General features: G+C 45.7%; 1 protein-coding gene across 3 annotated transcripts in view; it reads right to left on the reverse strand.

Moving 5' to 3' along the window:
* The window catches only part of BRD3 (bromodomain containing 3), a 47,266-nt gene extending 34,188 nt beyond the window's left edge, over positions 1 to 13,078 (reverse strand). For all 3 annotated transcript variants that reach the window (XM_084650150.1, XM_084650149.1, XM_084650148.1), the window contains exon 1: positions 12,954 to 13,078. The gene's annotated coding sequence lies outside the window, so the exon portion shown is untranslated. The remainder of the gene's footprint in view (positions 1 to 12,953) is intronic.
* Positions 13,079 to 20,864: the final 7,786 nt, after the last annotated feature.

Raw genomic sequence — 20,864 nt, forward strand, 5'->3', positions numbered from 1 at the left:
AGAGAGACACTGCAGGGAAGGGGGAAAAGGAAACGGGACAAACACTGAGAAAAGGGGAAGAAAGGACACACCATGATCTAGGATAGGAAGAGAAAGGAAGGTAGATATGGCAAAGGAGACAGAGTAAGTTAACTTCCCATTTAACAGACTTGTAACACGTAATTGACGTTATTAAATTAATCACCAGCAGCTTGAACACAGCTGCTGTATTCTTTTAAATTACAGGGATGAAATAGGAGGGGTGGTTCCACCACCCCACCCCACCCCACCCCTGGCTTAGTCCCTATTATTCATTATAGCAGAGCCTAGAAACCCCAGTCAGGGACCAAGGCCCAGCTGCGCTAGGTGCTGTCCAAGAGGTGCAGTAAAGGGTCAGTCCCTGTCCAAAGAGAGACTGCATCTTTCTGAACGACAAGACACAACAGGCGGGGAATACGAGCCAGTGGGTAGTGATGGGTGGTGGTGAGGGTGGGAGACACGATAACAGTCTGAGCATGGTTTCTGCGAGTACCATTTAGCTCACCAGACAGCGGTTTTAGGCTATGGCAGCAGAGATGAGCTAGAAGGAGGGGTGTAGAGGTGGGTATGGTCGGGACTTTTTGAATTTTTTTCCACAAAGGAGTGGCAGCACAAGAGATACTTGATTTGTTACTCAGTCTGTAAGTGCTTTGGGGACAGACCCCATCTTTTTGTTCTGTGTCTGTATAGCACCTGGCACTACGGGACCCTGGTCCACAACTGGGCACCTCAGTGCTATCGCAAGACAAATAATAAATAATAATATGGGATGTCGAGTCCACTCTTTAATAACTTCCCTAACAAATGAGCAGACAGTGAAACTCCAGGTGTAGGGATATAGAAGGAGAGCCCAGACTAATTTCAGTACATCACATTTCCCTTTGTTTCATTTCCCATCGCCTTCCCCTGCCATCAGCCGCACCAGCACACCAGCTTTGCACGCCGTTTGACAGCTTCATGCTAAATGTTCTTCCGCGCACGCGGAATGCCGTCTTTGAGCCCATCGCCAAGGCCTCCTACCTCCCCATTTTCAAATCCCTCCCAAAGCCCCACCTCTGCTGTCTTCAGGGAATCCAGCTGACTCATACTGACAGATCAAACATCTAAAACTAACCTTTGCCAAGACCTGGCCATGTACCACCTTGACACCTCTGCTTATTATTAGTGTTACAGGAAAACCTAGAGACTCCAGCCAAGATCAGAGTACCACACACATAAACACACACATGCAGAGCTAGAGTCCCTGCCCCAAAAAACTTGCAGTCCATATATACACACACACACACACACACAGACAAGGTGGGGGAGAAGGAAAACTTGCACAAGGTCACTAGCAGAACCAGGACTAACACCCAGGTCTCCTGATTTCCACGCCAGTGCCCCTAGCCATTAGACCACACCATCTCCCACAGGTTGTCCCCTTCCTAAACTATCACTCTTTAAAGCAGGATCTCTAAAGGCCCGGTCTCTACCTTCCTTTCCATCTGGAAACTGCCTCGGCCATTCTGTGCAACGCCAATAATGAACGTTATTAAACATTCATCCTCCGACAGCGATCTTCTGGAAACAGACTTTCCAATTTCAGGCAAGAAAACTAGATTTCTGCTTTAAATAAAGAAGACGGTGGCATTAGTACAAAGCACAGATGACACACACATAATAGGAGCATTTGTGAACATACAGAAAGCAAAACATAGGATTCAGAACTCCTCGTGGGATTATCGTATGTTTCCACTGTAGCAGGTTTTTTTCCTTTTAAAGGATGTGATCTACACTGTTAAACTAAAACGTAAAAATGCAGAAAAAGCAGCTAGTTCTTCCGCTTTTCAATCTGAGTATTGTGCTCAATGCACGTTTAGAAAGAGACCCACACACTCGCCTTGATTCAGTCGGATTTTATGTTAGGAAATTATGTACAGTCTTTCCGCTACAGTTAGCAGCGTTTGTCATAATTGTTTCCGTTCCCACCCTCCCACTTCCAAAGAGAAAAGTTACTGGATAGAAAGCTTTTTGAAAAAGAAAAGCACACAGAGAACAATTCAACACTGTACAGAACAACTCCAAGCAGCAGTACCCCTGGAAAGAGCTACAGAAAAGGAGAGCTAAGCAGTGAAGGCACGGGTCTGGAACTCCTGAAGCCAGGGGTGATTTGTCCAAGGTCCCATGGTGTGTCAAGGCCAGCAGCACCAGGAATAAGTACGATACCACTGTAGGTCCCTATAAATAGATCTCAATTAGGAAAGCTTTGAAGTACTTCCAGATTGTGCTTGTAGACACAACCAAATTCAACTTCCAGACGGGTTCGTTTTTAAGGGGATATATGCAACAACAACATATCCCGTCTTCATTTTTTTTTTTTTAAAGGCAGAGTAGTTCCAAAAGGTGGGCTAGGCAGCCCAGTACATACAGAGGCAATGCAAGAAAAATGGGGTCTTATATTTTATTGGCTAGTCGGAAGATCATCGTCCCCATATACATCTGATATACAAAACGCATAATACTGCTTTGTATCGTCCTGTTACGCATCACAATTCCTAACACCTTCAGGAGAGCCAGACACATGACCCTGAAGTGCATCTCATCCCAAGGTTCAGCTCAATGCGAACACTGATAACTAAGACAAAGTTCCAAACGCAGAGACAGAACTACATGCCGACTTGCTCAGAAGCATTTCATAAGACACAACATAACTACTATGTTGATTCAACAGAAAGTAACTCCCATCACCAAGATTTCCCTCCAACACATTCTTTGTGCTAGCAGTGGCTTCTCTTGCTCCAAAAATGAAACATAATAAAGTCCCAGCTCATGAAATAGAATGGATTTGCTGAAAGGCAAAAATATTAACGACGATAATTGTTCGCTTTTTAACTTAATTAACCCAAGACACGCAAACAAATCAGACTTTAATATTATGACTAGGGCTTTCCAACTGGGCCAGGTAAATGATGCACCCAAGTCTCATTACAACAGCTGGGCTTCTAACGCCCTTAAACTCCTTTGAAAACCCAGGCTGAAAAGCCCAGGTACTTACTAACTCACACTGACGCTCGGGAAACCCAACACCGGCTCCTGAACTTTGCAAAATTAGTGAGTAAATCAACAAGAGAAGTACGTGAGGAGGCTGCACTTTGCCAGAACCAGGGAACTAGTATTTTAGTTTTCATGATGGATACTTTACAGTAAATATGTGCACTGACATATATTTTAAAAGCAAAGACAACTTAGGTTATGTCTACACTGCGCACCTTACTACGGCGTGGTTGTGCTTGATCACCGGGAGAGAGTTCTTCCGGCAACAAAATAAAACCAGCTCCAATGAGGGGCGGTAGCTTCGTCACCGGGGCGGGGCTCCCGCCAACAAAGAGCTGGCCACACTGGTGCTGTTCGTCGTTAAAACTTTTGTCATTCAGGGGGTGGTTTTTTCACACCCATGAGCGACAAAAGTTTTAGTGATGAAAGTGCCAGTGTAGACAAAGCCTGAGATTTTATCAACAAAAGTTGTACTGATTTAACTACATTGGTTTAGAAACTAATTCATTTAAATTGGCACAAACCCTTCACGTGGACCCTCTTCCACGGTTTAAAAGTGCCTTAAATCAGTAAGGAACCAACTAAGGTCTTATCTCCACTTAAAAGATTTGCCGGAATAGCTTATACCAGTTCCCTGAACGATATAAGCTATACCAGAAAAACAAGAATTTTTGCCCATATCGCTGAGTCTACAATAGATCTTTTGCCAGAATAGCTATGTTGGCAAAACCACACCCCTAACTCACCGAACAATGCTGGCAAAACTGATAACTGTGGACCAGGCTTAAGCTACATAAAAAAAAAAGCCCTTAAGTACATCACCGTAGACACTCACTACAGCGACAGGAGGGGTTCTCCCGTAACTGTAGTTAATCCACCACCCCAAAAGATGGTAGCTAGGCGGACTGACCTGCCCAAGCACTGTCTACACCAGTGGGTTAGGTCAGCATAGCTACTTCTCTCAGGGGCACGGATTTTTCACACCCCTGAGACATGCAGCTATGCTAGTGTAAGTATTCAGTGTAGACCAGCCCTTACTCTGGGCCTACATACTGTCTGAGTACGGTCTAACCATGTCAGTTAGGGGTCTGGGATTTTTTTACTGATATAGTTATACTGGTACATCCCTACGGTGGACAAGCGTAAAGGTGCATGAAGCCATACCAGTATACAATCTATAGCAGTTATACCAGTATAAAGATGCCTTATATGAGTATAACTTATTTCCCTTCCTATACGAGAATAGCTATACCTGTAAAAGCCTTTTTATTCCAGCATAACTAGATCCACACTAGGAGCAACTTACCAGTGTAGGAAGGGGGCCTGTAACCTGAGCCCCATCACGCAAGGCTGAAGCCCTCAGGCTTTGGCTTCAACCCCAGGCAGTGGGGCTTGGGCTTGGGCTTTGGCCCCCAGCAAGTCTTACACCAGCCCAGGTGACCCCCATTAAACCAAGGTGGTGACGCATTTTGGGGTCCTGACCCACAGTTTGAGAACCGCTGCAATATACTATACTGGCAAAGCCCTCCGAGTGCGGATGCAGCTACACAGGGAAAGCTGCGATTTTGCCGGTAAAGCTTCTTTCACCACTGCCCCCAACCAAAATAAACTATATTGATAAAAGGGCAGTTTTGCCAGTGTAGCTGTGTCAGCCCTAATAGCTTTTGCTGGCGCAGTTACGGTGGTCAAGGTTCATACCTCTTCACGCACCTGACTGACACAGCTAGGCAGGCTGAAGTCTGCAGTGTGGACATAGCCTAGATACCAGCATAGTTATAGCAGTTCCACTTGTGTGTGTAGACAAGACCTTAAACCGAATAACAACTTCTATACAAGGGTTTGCACCAATTTAAATATCAGTACAAATTCACATGGTAAATTATGCCAGGGCGACTTTTCCCTGCAGACAAAGCCTAGCTAAATAAATATGAGGCACTCTTAAATCAGTTTAAGAGCATCCGTGGAAGTGGGTTGCATCAATTTAACTAAATCCGCTTCTAAACCAATGTAAAGGTCTTGTCTACACAAGAAAATGGCACCGTTATAATTTAAAGGTGTGAATTTAAACCAGTGTAATTGAACAGGCGCAAAAGGTTGTGTGTGGACACACTTATTTCGGTTTAAGAGGGCTGGTTTTGGTTTAGCTTAAGTCAGGTAGGAATAAGTTTAATGAAACCATAAGCAACCATTTTTAGGCCTTACCTACACACAAAAGTGGTACTGTTTTAGGTATACAAGTATGATTTAAAAAGTACAATCCCCATAGTGGAGACTCAGATATACTCATATAAAAGTGCTTATTCCCATTTATTCCCCTTCCTGTATGAGAATAAGCTAAACCATACCAGTATAGGGCACAGCATCTACACTAGGGGTTGTGCCAGTGTAAGTGAAAAAAATCACATACCCCCTAACCAAAATAGTAACACTGGTGCAAAAACTGGCTTTATACTGAAAGGAGAGCTTCCACCCAGGCTTTTGCACTGGTTTAACTAACTCTAGTTAGTTTTGCACTGGTTTAATTAACTATAGGATTCAAATGATACCAGTGCAAGATTCTCCCGTCGACAGGCTCTTAGTTAAATCAGTGCACATTGTGCATGTAGACAGTGCTGTGTAGAGATGTCTTGAAGCCCTATTTCTCATTTGTTAAAACCGTTTTAGCAAAGTTGCGCTCTGTCCACACCACTGGCAAGAATGCATTAGCAGAAACAGGTGATTTCTTTTAAAAAGGTGGGTTTTCAGCAAAAAAACCCTCAGATCAGAAAGGCTTCTTAGAAAAGGAAGTTCCTCCCTTGCAGATGACTGCTATGCGGAGGAATGTCAGCCAGCTATAGGAATACACACAGGTTGTGTGAGCCTTGCTTGTACAATAGCCTAGCATGTAGGGAGCAAAGGGGGAAAAACAGTCCCTACTCCTGAGTGAGAACGGGGTCGGGAGGGGCCGAGCAGGCCCTACACTGGGAGTCAGAAGTTCTCCACTAGTAAGAGGACAAGTGGACCTCTTACTCACACTGGTAAACAGGTATACCCACTGACTTGCACCGTATTCATGGGAGTTGGTGGCATCCCCACTCGTGTTGGGAGCACTATCTGGCCCTTTATTAGGGCACCCAGAACAGAACAGGGGTGCTCAGGAAACATACCTGGTGGAACATTCTCAAGATGCTATGGCAACCAGAAATGGGCCCAAGCCATGCAGGTTGGACCTAAACTTCCTCGAAGTTCAGCAGTCTTTGGACCAGATACTTTCGTTCTGACCCATCTCCTTGAAATTTCATACCAAATAGTACTTTCTAGGCCCATCGTATTGATGAGGGGGAGGAGACAGCTGAGTTGCAACAAGAATGATGGGACTGGAAGGTGGGAAAGGACAAACAAATAAGTATTTTTACGGAGGCTACCCATGTGGCTGATACTCAATGAAGGGCTACAGAGCCTGGTTGTCTGACTGAGCAAAACAAGCAGCTAAGAAGAGAACCAGTCCTGGCAAGGTAAACAAGGGCACCCAAACGAGATACAAGTGTTTCTTTAGTTTGCACCTGATCAATTATGAGACTCTACTAAAAAGCTATGATAAAGAGCAGCATTGGCCAGCTTTATCGAACAGTTTGTTATTACAAACTTCCACAGCAGTATCCAGGAGCATTTTTGTTTTTAAATCCTTGCCTTCTAAAATAGGGACTAGTGGCAGGCAATGTATAAAATCATACAAGGAGTGAGCCTGGCCAGTGTTCCTCCTTCATCAATGATGATTTACATAATGATTTACATAAAGAAAGCTGAAACCACAGTAAGATGCAACAGAAAATAACAGCCTGAGATGTGACATTTTGGAGGGACACGTATCACAGAATCATAGAAGATTAGGGTTGGAAGAGACCTTAGGAGGCCATCTCATCCAACCCCTTGGTCAAAGCAGGGCCAACCCCAACTAAATCATCCCAGCCAGGGCTTTGTCAAGCTGGGCCTTAAAAACCTCTAAGGAAGAAGATTTCACCACTTCCCTAGGTAATCCATTCCAGTGCTTCATCCTCCTCCTAATGAAATAGTGTTTCCTAATATTCAACCTAGACCGCCCCCACTGCAACTTGAGACCATTGCTCCTTGTCCTGTCATCCTGTCACCACTGAGAACAGCCTAGATCCATCCTCAGATAGTTGAAGGCTGCTATAAAATCCCCCCTCACTCTTCTCTTTTGCAGACTAAATAAGCCCAGTTCCCTCAGTCTCTCCTCATAAGTCATGTGCCCCAGCCCCCAATCATTTTTGTTGCCCTCCTTCCAATTTGCCCACATCCTTTCTGTAGTGGGGGGCCCAAAACTGGACACAATACTCCAGATGTGGCCACAGCAGTGCCGAATAAAGGAGAATAATCACTTCCCCCAATCTGCTGGCAACACTCCTACTAATGCAGCCTAAAATGCCGTTAGCCTTCTTGACAACAAGGGCACACTGCTGACCCCTCCAGCTTCTCATCCACTGTCATCTCCAGGTCCTTTTCTGCAGAACTGTCACTTAGCCAGTCGGTCCCTAGTCTGTAGCGGTGCATTGGATTCTTCCGTCCTAATTGCAGGACTCTGCACTTGTCCTTGTTGAACCTCATCAGATTTCTTTTAGCCCAATGCTCCAATTTGTTTAGTCACTCTGGACCCTATTCCTACCCTCCAGCACAGTGATGGGCAACCTGCGGCCCATCAGGGTAATCCGCCAGTGTTTGTTTACATTTGCACAGCCGCCTGCAGTTCCCACTGGCTGCGGTTCGCCATTTCTGGCCAATGGGAGCTGCGGGATGTAGCACGGGCCTGGCTTCCCACAGCTCCCATTGGCCAGGAACGGCAAACCACGGCCACTGGGAGCTGCGGGTAGCCGTGCAAATGTAAACGAGATTACCCTGACGGGCCGCAGGTTGCCCACCATCGCTTCAGTGTATCTACCTCTCCCCCAAGCTTAGTGTCATCCGCACACACAGTGCCAGACAAGGGGTAAGGTGCACCTTGCTAATTCCCAGAACTCTGCTGTTTACAATCGTGTCCTGGGTTATTACTGCAGAAGAATGCAGTACTTTAAAAACAAAACAAAACATAGGGCTCATGCTAATGACTGGGAGACCACTGTGGATTAACGAATTTTGCAAATAAGCAAAGAGGAGAATAAGTGGTATTAAAGAACAATCAAGGATGCTGAGCTGCAAAATGTTCTTTGTTCATTTATTTAAACAAGTGTAGATTAGTCTGGATGTTTAGTAATTGGTCGTTTACCAAGGTAGGTGGAGAGTGATATATTTTGTGAAAGTAACATGGGTATGTTTATACCACAGTGGCACAGATACAGAACAGCAGTATCTACCACCACAGTGTAGACGCTTCCTATATTGACCGAAGGGGATTTTCTGTTGAAGTAGTTAACCCACCTCTCCAAGAGGCGGTAGCTAGGTTGATGGAAGACTATTCCACGGACCTAGCTGGGTCTACGCTGGACGTTAGGTCGACCTAACTACGGGACTCATGGCTCAAAATTTTTCACAGCCCTAAGGCAACAAGGCTAGGTCGATCTAATTTTTAAGTGTAGACCAGGCCTAAGTCTTTGAAATGTGAGCCCTCTTTATATCACTCAGCTGTTGCTGAGAAGAGGGGTTAGACTCACAGGCATGGGAACTAGGGGTGCTGCATCACCCCCAGGTTTTGCGCAGGGCCAGTGGCCTGGGTTCCAGCTGCCAGCCCCGCTCCCTAGCTGTTGGCCCTGTGCCTGGGGCCCCACTTTCGGTCCCGCGCCCGGGGCTCTGCTCTTGGGGCACTGGCCCTGCTCCCTGGCCACTGGCCCCGTGCCCCACACCCAGCCCCCTGCTGCTAGCCCCACGGCCGGGGCTCTGCTACTGGCCCCGCACGAGGGCTCCTGACTGTGGGCCCCGCATCGGGGCTCCGCTCCTGGCCCTGTGCCCACCCCCAGTCTTTGCCCCTGTACCCCTATCCGGGGACGCCCCTCCCGGAGACACAGCACTGCTCCCGGCCCCAGCTGCAGGGGGGAAAGAGGGGGGGACGTGAACAGAGGTAAGGAGGCTGGTTTTCAGCACCCCCACTATTAAAAAGGTTCCAGTACCACTGGTTAGACTATTGGGGCGTTTGTGCTGCCAGTGAGAACTATCAGGCTTACAGATTCTCAAGTGAGAAGAGTGAGATTCTAAGGCCTAGACTATACTACAAAGGCTTTGCTGGTCTAGCTATCCTCCCTAATGGAGACGCAGCTTAGATCTTTTGCCAGCACAAACTGAATATACACCGTGTGTGTGTGTGTGGGCGGGGGGGTTACTGACCTAGCTATGCCAGTTACGGTTATGATTTTTTGTACACTCTTAACTAGGGTGACCAGATGTCCTGATTTTATAGGGACAGTCCCAATATTTGGAGCTTTGTCTAAGATAGGCGCCTATTACCCACGACTCCCTGTCCCCATTTTGCACACTTCATATCTAGTCACCCTACTCTTAACTGACACAAGTTATGCCAGCAAAACTTTGTTGGGTAGACCTGGCCACATTCTGCAATGGTCATTGGGCCCAGCCCGGCCCAGCCCTTACTCCACAGGTGCATTTTTAAAAGGTCTGAACATCACAGATGTTCAGCTCTATCATTTCACACATGCATGTATTAAAGCTGCACATGCCAGTGCAATCCTAAGCACTCAACACATGCAAATCACATTGGCATCAATGGGTCTGAGCAGGCCAAGGGGCTCTGCTCAGACAGACTAGATCACAGGATCTGGGATCATGGTTTAAGTTTATAAGAAACTCTGTTATTGTCCCCTAGTTTTATGGGATGAGACTTATGTTGGAAACATAATTCTGGGATGCCACTGCGTAATACAAAGTCTCCAGCCCAGGACAAACACATATTTGCATAAATTTTGGTTTATGTCAGTCTATCCGTTAAGTTTTAGCGGTGCAGGAAAGCATAACTGTGGTTTCAAATGGGTTTCATTTTCAGACACTCTCTTACAAAACCAGCTTCACTTAAAAATAAAATGTGAAAGAACACTGTCGCCTACAATATAAACTAAACTCTCAGTACATTAAAAGAAAAAATAAATTTACAATGTCTGAGCTGATGTTTTAAAAAGTGACTGCAGGTAAAAATTTGAAAGTCACCTAAGTCCCATTACAAAAGACTTAGTAGCCTACATCTTATTGGAAGTCAATGGGATTCAGCCCCTAAGTGCCCAAGTCACTTTTGATAATAAGATTTAGACTCCTAAATCATTTAAGCATCTTTGAAAATTTTACCCTGCATGTATAACAAACATTTCTGATAAGGGTCTTTGGTATGAACAGTTGCTATCTATGCATCGAATACTGTATATACAGCATAGCACATGGAATTGTGATCAAGCTTACACTGGATATTGAGTACAATTGTTACACACACACACATCCCAGCCCACCTCATTTATTAAGCATGGTCTGAAAGCACCAAATACGTGAATGCCTATTTTAAATTGTCTGAGGCAAGGAAAAGAGAAATACGATCTTGGGGCTTATTCTAGTCACACACAAGAGATTGTGAACTAAACCCTTTTAGAAAAAGAAGGCATCTAGGCTGGAAGTCATGCTATTCAGCAAAGCCTTGTGGGTGTATTATTTGAAACTCCCTAAAATTCTAAACTAACAAAATATATTAGATGTCGCTTGAAGCAGTCCTGGTCTCCTAATTCTATGGTCTTCAGATTAGGAGAGCATTTAGCACATGCAGTGTGTTCACCTTTTTTCAAAGTATTACTTGTATAAAAGCAATACAAACCTGTAACTGCTTGTCAATTATTGGTCTGACCTTTTGTTATTCGGCACTTTTACCCCCCACCCCCCAACGAAACCAAATATTACAGCACATATGGTAGGTGACCCAAGTCCTATCTAACACCTTGACATATTTCAGGGTGAGCTAAGGACAGTGTTACAGCCTTTGATCTTAATTTCCAGTTTAATTTGGAGACAGCCCCTTAGCACGACTCGCATAACTCTGTGTGCATTAAAAATACTAACTAGCCTGTCAAAACCAGCTCTTCCCCAGCAGGGGACACCAGGTGCGCTTTGCTAATTGTGCTTTCCCCTAACTACTATTTAATAATGCAGAGCGGCTTAAACAGAAATTTTAAGGTTTGTATTTAAAAAAGAGAGAGAAAGAGAGAGAGCTTTCACACCGTGTATGAGAGTGTTATTTCTTTTCTAAACTAAAAGGTTGGTCTTGCTTTTTTGCTTTCATTCCTATAGCTGTTAATGGAAAAAACACATCCATGTGGCAGAATTGGTACAGGATGGTTAAAAGAAAACCCATGGAAAGGATTATAATAGCAAGGGTACTTTCTACAGGGATGTTACATTTCCTGAAGAACCTTGTTACGTTTACTCCGGATTTATATTCTGTAGGACTTCTCCTTTAGGCTAAAACACTCCCACTGTGATGTTTGTAACCCAAACATTGCAGCATAGTGTGAAAGCCGGAAAGTGAAACTGACTAGACTGGAAACAGTGGTCTCACTCCCTTTTCCAAGTTGGGGCAAAGAGTAAACAAAGAGTATAAATGACAAAGAGTGACGTTAGAGTTTTACATGTTTAACTCCTCTCCTTCCCCTATCTGAGGCACGGTTAGTAGCACAGGGATCGATATTTTATTTGGATTTCACACAAAATATTATTTGTAGCCCAGGTTTCTATCCCTTTGTTAGGTTTCAGAGTAGCAGCCGTGTTCGTCTGTATCCGCAAAAAGAACAGGAGGACTTGTGGCACCTTAGAGACGAACCAATTTATTTGAGCATGAGCTTTGGTGAGCTACAGCTCGCTTCACTTCCTTTGTTTTAATTTATTTGCAGGAGTTTGGTTCAACCCCAAATGTTTACATGCATTTTATACGATTATCGAGACACCCTGCTTCAGACCCTCTCCTACCTTGCACGGTAGTAAACCAGGGCGGGGAAATGGCTGTGAGCAGATCACTCAACATTAGAAGCTTTTCTCCCAGAAACACACATCGCAGTTTGCTGCCCTTTCTTGGCCAGACCCACAACCCGGGCACCCTCGAGCTCGGTGCGCGAAAACCAGACAGCAGAGACTAACTCCACGCCTTGAAAACACTTCCACGGCCCCAACTCCTTCTCTCCGGCTCCTTGCAACTCGGAGCATAGCAAAGGGGACGCGCAAGGAGGAGGGGTGGGGGGGAATACTTTGTGCTCCTGTGAAATTGACTAGGGGCTTGTAACTGACTAGCCATTTGCTTGCAGGGGACTGGCAGAGCTGTAAACCCATTTGCTTGGCCTCAGCCGCGAACGGACCTGTGCTCTTTTATTAATGATTATTTTACATGAAGCCTGAAGCCCTCCTTTTTCCTCGCCCCTAATTTTCCCCTTCAAAAGATGGCGGGCAGAAGGAGAGAGAGAGAGAGAGAGAGGAAAAAATCCCTTCCGTAAGGAAGATGGACTGCAACCTCCCAGGGCCGCACAAACTCCAGCCTATGCTTTTTTTGGGGGGGAGGAGGGTGCATCGGCAGAGAGGGTCTCAGCTCCCCCAGGGCTCCTTATGGGGCTGCTTTGGGCGCCGGGTGAGAGGAAGGAGGAGGGGAAGAAGAATATAAAGAGAGAGAGAAAGAGAGAGAGAAATCAGCAGCCACACTGTATCCGATCTCCAGCTGGCTTTGTTACATTGTTGCAATGCACAAAGGCTGCAGAACCAAGGGGAGCGTTAAAGGGCTTGCCAAAAAAAAAAAAAAAAAAAAGAGCGCATTAGCCTTTCCCAAGTGGGTTTTGCATTCACCGTCTCCCCCCCCAACTCCCCCTCCTCCAGAAAACATGGCCCGGTGCTAGCAATGCAAAACAAAGCATGGAACGAATAAAGGGTAAGATTAAATAGATTACTTTGCCCCGGCAGCTCCAGCAACGTTTGCCTTATAGTCCCTCCAGTTGCTCTTCTTTTTATCCCCAGCAAGGCAGCATAATAGATGCGCTAAAGCTATGGAGAGCTCATGCGCCTAGGCGCAAGGCCATGTGGGGAAGGCAGTTTTTGCACCCAGCATGGGAAAGGACAGCGGTAGTCCTGAGGACTACAAGTCCCAGCATCCCCCGGGCTCCTCCTTTCTGTCTCCCCCCACTCTTCCTCCCTTGGACCAGTGGGCAGAAGAGAGAAACAGTAGGGGGTTATTCCCAGGTCAGCGGGTGTGTATGACGTTTAAACATGCTCCTTCCCCAGGAGAGGCAAGGTCTAGGTTGGTTTGTGGGGGGCTTGCGGCAAAAATCTGCCAAGATTTGTTGGCTGGGGGTCTCCCTAAGGGCAGACATTGCTGGGTGAAAATCCAGGCTTCCCCTCTCCGCCTGGCTTTGCTCCTCTCAGTCTCTAAAGGCACAACGACAAGAGCCCTTAAAAGTGCAACTGGAAATGTGCAGATTCTTTCAGAGCCCTATAATGCGTTTTTATCTCCTGGAAACATGCGTGCAGTTGAATACCAAGGTCATATGAACTGTATTTTTATACTGTTTTTTTGGTTGCTTGTTTTTTATGGTTTGCATTGGCTAGAGCACACTCACAGTTCTCATGCAACAAGCAATACAAGTCACAATAAAAACAGAATGTAACCAGTGCAGGCCATAATGGCATGAAATGCATCCAAATACAAATCATGTTACAGTTTTGCTGCAGTTGATGCATTTCACAATATATGTATCATACATCAACATTTGCAAACCAAAATAAAAAAGATGCAATAATCCAACAAATGCAAATCATAAAAAATAGAGTGTAGATGTTAAAAACACACACTCTAAAGAGCATCAGATATGAACACTTCCAACTCGTAACAAACAGAGCAATCAAATATATGCTGAATTGGATCAACAAATGCAAACATTGGTAAAAAGAACAATATAAAAACCGAGACATTATTATAGCCAAAAATATGATTCAATTTCTTCAGTACAAAATAAAATATAGCAACTGGAAAACAAATGAATCCAGGGGAAACATTTGAATGTCAGTATAAAATAAGTAGTTAAGGGATTTCTCTCTGGATGCATATGCCAGTGGAGGCTTCCATGCTGCTTGTCATATAAACAGCCAGGCAGAGATGCCAGTTAATAAGTCGGTTTATTATAACCGTATTTGGAGGCACTTTCATTGTAAGGCCTTGTTTTCAGAGGATACGTTTCTGAAAAATGTGACCTACGGGACTGAAATTTCTCAGGCCTGTTCTCGTCACAATTAAGATTTTGTTTTCTTGTGGGAGTGGGGAAAGGAATAGTCAAGGACGTTCCATTTAGAGAGTTCTGCAGTTATCTGAAAATGAAATCAAATAAACAAAAAGTGTCGTATATGCTTCCCCCTCCCCATAATGTGCTTTTAGTCCTCTCCAAACTTCCATCTTGCCATGGATTTAGTAATCAGAAACACACTGACAGTGTGAACCATTGGACCTCATTTTTGAAGATTTCCCAACTTGATGATCACTTTAGATAAGCTATTACCAGCAGGACAGTGGGGTGGGAGGAGGTATTGTTTCATGGTCTCTGTGTGTATATAATGTCTTCTGCAGTTTCCACAGGATGCATCCGATGAAGTGAGCTGTAGCTCACAAAAGCTCATGCTCAAATAAAGTGGTTAGTCTCTAAGGTGCCTCAAGTCCTCCTTTTCTTCTTACTGCCACCACAGTATTTGAGGCTGCATCTGCTTGTACAACCAAACCCACATTTATTCCTGTTAATCTGGTAAACACACATTTACATTCCCCTCTTAGGTCCCAATCCTGTGACCAAATCTTCTAGCTCAGACCTTGTGGAGTCCCATTGAGACTGACCAATGGGACTCCACACTCGTGGAGAGGCCTTGCTAATGGATCTGGTTATAGGCTCTGGGCTTAATAGTCCATGGAGGACAGGGGGATGTTTATACCTTCCTTTGAAGCATCTTAGCCTGACTACTGTCAGAGACAGGATACAGGAAAAAATGGACTTAGTCTAATCCAGTATGGCAATTATGAAAAATATAGGAGACAAAACTATCATACGCACCCAAATAAAACATTAAAGTAGCACAAGGAAAACATAATGGCAATGGCTATGCTAGAATAATTGTCACAAATGTAACAATTTGGCCCTCTGAATTTAGGTGTCTTGTAGAATTTACTGTCTTAAGCACAAATATTAACACATTTGTATTATGCTGATAACGACAATAAAGATTTTCTATTTGCCCATATGATAAAAATTTACTTGCAGAGGTTGAGCTGAAGTTTGCAAGGTTATTCTACATATACTCAACCTTCCTTCTCTTGTAACTATTACCCACAACCAGTCATCCAATTATTAAAAATTACTCAGTTAGATTCTACAATGAGGAAGACTTAAATTTTATGCCTCAGAAAGAGGCAATAAAGCAACTGGCCTGATTTTCAGAGATGCCAAGCTCTGTAATTCCCATTGGATTCAATGGAACTTGCAGTTCTCAACACTCCTGAAAAGCAGACCCGTAATCAGCATTGCCAACCCTGAGTATTCAAAAATCATGAGTTCACTCCTCCAAAAAAGTCACGATATTGGCTTCAAAATAACATTTGGGTTTGTTTTATTTTCCTGCATTTATCTCTGCCCTGGAGAGCGCTTCCATAGGCTACTGGACTGCTACAAAACTCCCTTTATAGCATAGGCCAGTGTCCTCTCTCAATTGCACTGTCCGAATCCAGCACCCTGCTCATCTCAATGAGAAGTTTGCAGAGGAATGCGAACACCCCTTAGAGATGAGTCAGGCTAAGATTTTGTCACGGTTATTTTTCATAAAAGTCACGGACAGGTCACGGGCAACAAAAATTCACAGAGCCTGTGACCTGTCCGTGACTTTTACTAAAAATAACCATACAAGCTGCGGGGCAGGGACACATGGCTCTGGTTTCAGCCCCCTGCGGAAGCCACGACGGGGGTGCATGGCACGACCCAGCTGCAGCCTCTGGTGAAAGCCGTGGGGCAGGGGCACACGGCCCCGGCTGCAGCCCCCATGGCCAAACCCAGCTGAAGCCAAAGAAGTCATGGAGATCCAATACTGTCATTACCTCCCTGACTAAATCGTAGCCTTAGAGGTGAGCACAATAGATCTGAGAGGTGTGAACTGACCCGTTTGTCTCAATGGGTGTTCTCCTCCCTCTCTCCTAAAGTCTACCCCAGAGACCCTGTTGTGAAATATCAGTTTTCAAGACAATCTCATTATGCACAAGTGTCTTAGAGCAACTGGGGTGTTAAAATCAGCTCCCTATAAGGGGCGGGGAAGGGGCTGTATCTGCCAAATCTCTTGAAGAAATGACTACATTTGCACCAAGAAGTGCTCCCCTGCCCTTGTTGTGGCACACCAGTGTTCAAGATTATCTTTATGCACCTGGATTTTAGAGCATTTTAAAAATTAACAATATGGGGGGGGCTGTATATTGGGAACCCCTTGATCAAAAGACTCAAAATTGGCATCACAAACTTTACCCCAGCCCACGAGGGTAGACAGTTTTCAAAACAATCTTCCTACGCTGTGGATTTCTTTGATTATTAAGATCAGCTTCTTCTTGGGTGGGACCTTATCTAAAAACCCCTTGACCACAGTCCTTAACTGCAATAGTGCAGTTGAAGGGAAACATGGGGAAATGGAGTTTACCCCCTTCTCATTTGGGGAATATGGAGTTTACCACTTCTTTTTTACCACTACACTATGGCCTCCCCATGTCACCTAGAACTACCCACATACTCTGACAACAGGCTGTCTGAAAATACTGTGGCTTTCAACAAAGCCCCAAGTCCTGCTGCATGTGCAAAAATGACTTTCACTGTCTTATGCCGCATTGTGGATCCAACTTCCGCCCTGAATCCTCTTCAAATATTGGGTCTCCAAAAGGGCAGTGGGGGCCAGACACGAGCTGAGATCTGTCCTGAGCAGGTGATGTCAGTTGGGGAGGCTCAGAGCTGCAGTTTGTGCCATGGGGATGTGCAAAGAGGTGTGCAAGAACCAATTTTCCCGTCACAGGATTTTTCTAGGGGAAGGGGCTGTATATCCAGAAGCCCTTACTCAAGTGACCTCAGTTGGGCATCTAACCCTGTCTTAGACCTCCGTGGGGCATAGCAATTTTTAAAACAATCCAGGCAAGCATGTGGATTTTAGAGCACTTGGAAAAATCCTTGGTTAAATTCGTTTCAACCTTTTAACTGAGTTTCAACTATTGCGGTGTTCCTGCCCCTTCTCCCCCACCCCCCCAATGGCCTCACAGGAGCGTTGAGAGGATAAATTCATTAATGTTGTGAGCTGCCCGGATCACATAGAGATGAGCACAACAGAGAAGTCTTATAAATAAAACAACACGAAACCCCTCCCTGGACAGTGGGGATACCACATGGGCTTAGTGGTGGGTGCATGGCGTTCGGAGCCTGGGGTTTCCGTGTCCTAACCCCACCAGTGACTTGCTGTGTATCCTTGGCAAGTCATCTGACCTCTTGGCATCTCCGTTTATAAAAGGGGACAAAAGCACTGATGCTTCATCCAAAAAAGCAACAGGTCTTCAACTGTACCTGATGCATCCTCACTAAGTAGCACCAGGTGTAATTCAGGACAGAATTCATCCCAGAATAATAACATTCCCCTGCATCTAGCCAAGCGTGCAATGCTATATAGGGGGGACACTACCTGCCGGGCCTGAAGGCCTATCTGCTTTTATCCTGAAACATCATACAAGGCAATCACTCACCTACCTCCACTCTTGGTCTCTTGTGTCTGATGAACCTAGCTGCATCCACTCAGGGTAGAGAAAAGCAAACATTTGCTAGGAATACTGTAAAGTCTTGTCTACACAAGAAAATCGTACTAAATTGTTTTAGTTTTATTGTTGAAACTAGTTTTATTAAACGGGCACAATCCTTGTGTGTGGGTGTTCTGCTTTGATATAAAAGCACCATAGATCAATTTGGCTTATGTCAGTAAAGTCTAGATCCCCAAAGGTATAGAGGCAGCTAACTCAAATCAATGGGCGTTGGGCATCTAAATACTTTTGAGGATCTAGGCCTAAGGAATCATCTACCTCACTATAATGACAGGTTTCAGACTAACAGCTGTGTTAGTCTGTATTTGCAAAAAGAAAATGAAGTGAAGTGATGCTGTAGCTCACGAAAGCTCATGCTCAAATAAATTGGTTAGTCTCTAAGGTGCCACAAGTACTCCTTTTCTTTTTACCTCACTATAAGGTACACTTAACCCAAAGTCAGAGGGTTTGTGAAGGGAGGTGCAACCCTTCAATTAAACTAGTTTCTAAACTGATTCAGTTAATTCAGTGCAATTTTCTAATATAGGCAAGACCCTAAACATCTGCCCACTCTTGGGAGCCCTAGCTCCAGTTTTCCCATGGGGTACAAGAAGGAGGCAAAAGAAACAAAACATTCAACAGCTTTTTGTTTTCATTCAGGGAGCTCAGGCCTTCAGCCATTCTGCCTTCAACAAAAGCCCTCTGATTAGCCTCTGTGGTCCCTTTTAGTCACACCCCCAGTTACCCAATTAGTACCTCGTTAAGCACACACCTGCAGTTTATTTACTCCTCCACACTGCACTGTTGCTTTTAACCCCTTATCACCAGACTGCTTAACACACAGCCCATGACCGCTGGCATTAGAAAGGGGATTCTGTCTGTCTATGCAAAATGGGTGCCCTTCCCAGGGCTGGGCTGCGCTCTGTTTTTGCACCAATTCAACTAAATCTGTAGAAAATCCCATTTAACATCATCCATGCAAAAATAGAGACCATTGCTGTTAAGCCACAGGAACAATGGGAGTCAGGTACCCAAATGCCTTTGAGGAGCTGGGCCTCGGAACCTTGCAGGATCGGGTCCTGTCTGATTTTGATAATCAGGAGAGGCAGTGTTTCCTAGAGGTTAGCACACCAGGCTGGGAGCCAGGACACCTAGGTTTTATTTTGCCCTAGCTACTGACTGTCAGCAAGTTTCTTTACCTTTCTGTGCTTTATTTTCCCCATCAAGAAAATGGGCAGAATTACACTCCTCTACCTCAAAGCGGTGTTGTGAACTTTCACGAGTGTTTGTAGAATCCTATGAAACTGAGGCACTGCACTGGTTGAAATATTACAGCTATGACACATTCTTTTCTTGACAGCTTGGTACTAGCTTTGAAATGATATAGTGCCCACTTTCCTTATATGCCCACATATAGCTAAGCACAGGAAAGTCTGCAGCCGTGACTCCTCCAGCTCTGCAAACTCAAGGCTGGCAGTCACAGCCCTGCTACTTTGTCATCCACCAGCAGCCATGGGTCTTGGGGGACCTGATGCATCCAGGTACACAAAAAGCAGCTCCCATTACAGGGCTGCAAGCTTTGCCTAGGATGTAATGGCACAGTGCTAATGTGGAACTTATTCAGCAAAAGCTGAGTATGGTGGGGTGGGGTGGGGGGGAATAGTGCCCAGTTAAATACTGCGTTGTAGGAGAGTCAGAGAAGTAATCGGAGTAGGAATTCATAGGCAGGGAGCCGTGGTATTGGAGTCAGAGCATAAGTACTTATTACTGCAGCCCCGAGTAGTCCTTACTCAAATGACCGCTTCTGCTGGAGTCAATAGGACTACTCAGCGAAGTAAGGGTTACTTTCCTGAGTAAGGGTGACACATCGGGTTCAGGGTTTGGAAAGGAATAATTGTAGTTTGCACTTCTATGTTGACTTTCATCTGAGGATTTCGGAGCACTTCAAAAATCATCCAAACACCCTTCTGAGGGGGGGGGCGGTAAATATTATCACCCCCTTTCAGTGCTGGAGAAGCTGTGGCACAGTGGGGTGAAGGGACCACAGCCGGTCCCCCTTGCTCTAACCACTGGATAATGCTACCCCCAGAAAAATACACCATTGAGTGCACACTAATGTCTGTCAGCGCCTGCGTGGCCTTTATCCTTCCACAGCAGCATCTGCTTCCAAGCTGTTGTTCTCCAGATGGAAAAGGGAGAACAGAGCCTCCACCCAAGGGACTCTGAATGCCAAACTGTCTATGGGCCCTAGAACAGGAGCGCTGCCATGCTGATAAATGAGACAGTAAGGAAGAATGTGAACTATCCAAGAGCCAAAGGATGTATCACAAACTGACCATGTTGTTTTTAATCTGTATTTTGTAACCAACTCATGCAGGGGCGGCGGGTGAACGCCCCACTTTGGAGAGGCTAACCTGCCAGCCTGTACCTTCTGTCTGAAGCCCCCCCTCCACCCCCAGCTGCTGGAGGAGCCCTGGCCCACCTGTCCCAGACACCCTGAGCCACCAGCCGTCCTGTCCCAGCCGCGTCAGCCAGCTCGAGCACCAGGCCACTGGCCGACCCCAGCGCCAGGTCAAACCACTGGCCAAACCCCTGGGCTGGCCAGACCCCTGGATTGAACCACTGGCTCAACCTCCAGATCGAGCTGCTGGCCCAATCACTGGGCCGAACCGCTGGCCCGAGCCACCCAGGGCGGCCCTGGCCGCTGGCAGGCCCGAGCTCCAGGCCGCCGCTGAAGCTGTGCCCCCACCGGCTTCAGGGGAGAGGGGGAGGGAGGTGGGGCCTTGGGGCGGAACATGGGCAGGGCCACGGCCTGGGTTAGGGGAGGCTTAGCCTGCCCTGGCCTTTGATACCTGCCGCCCATGAATCCATGTCCATCTAGGACATGGTAGCTGTCACTGTGCAGCACACACTGAGCACATGGGATACTGTGGATTCAGAGGAAGGATAGAAGTCAGATCCTCCTACTCTCAATGCACAGGCCATCATCATTTGAGCTAAAGGATACTCTCCACTA

The sequence above is a fragment of the Lepidochelys olivacea genome, assembly GCF_965140295.1.
Source record: "Lepidochelys olivacea isolate rLepOli2 genome assembly, chromosome: 16".
NCBI classification, from domain to species: Eukaryota; Metazoa; Chordata; order Testudines; family Cheloniidae; genus Lepidochelys; species Lepidochelys olivacea.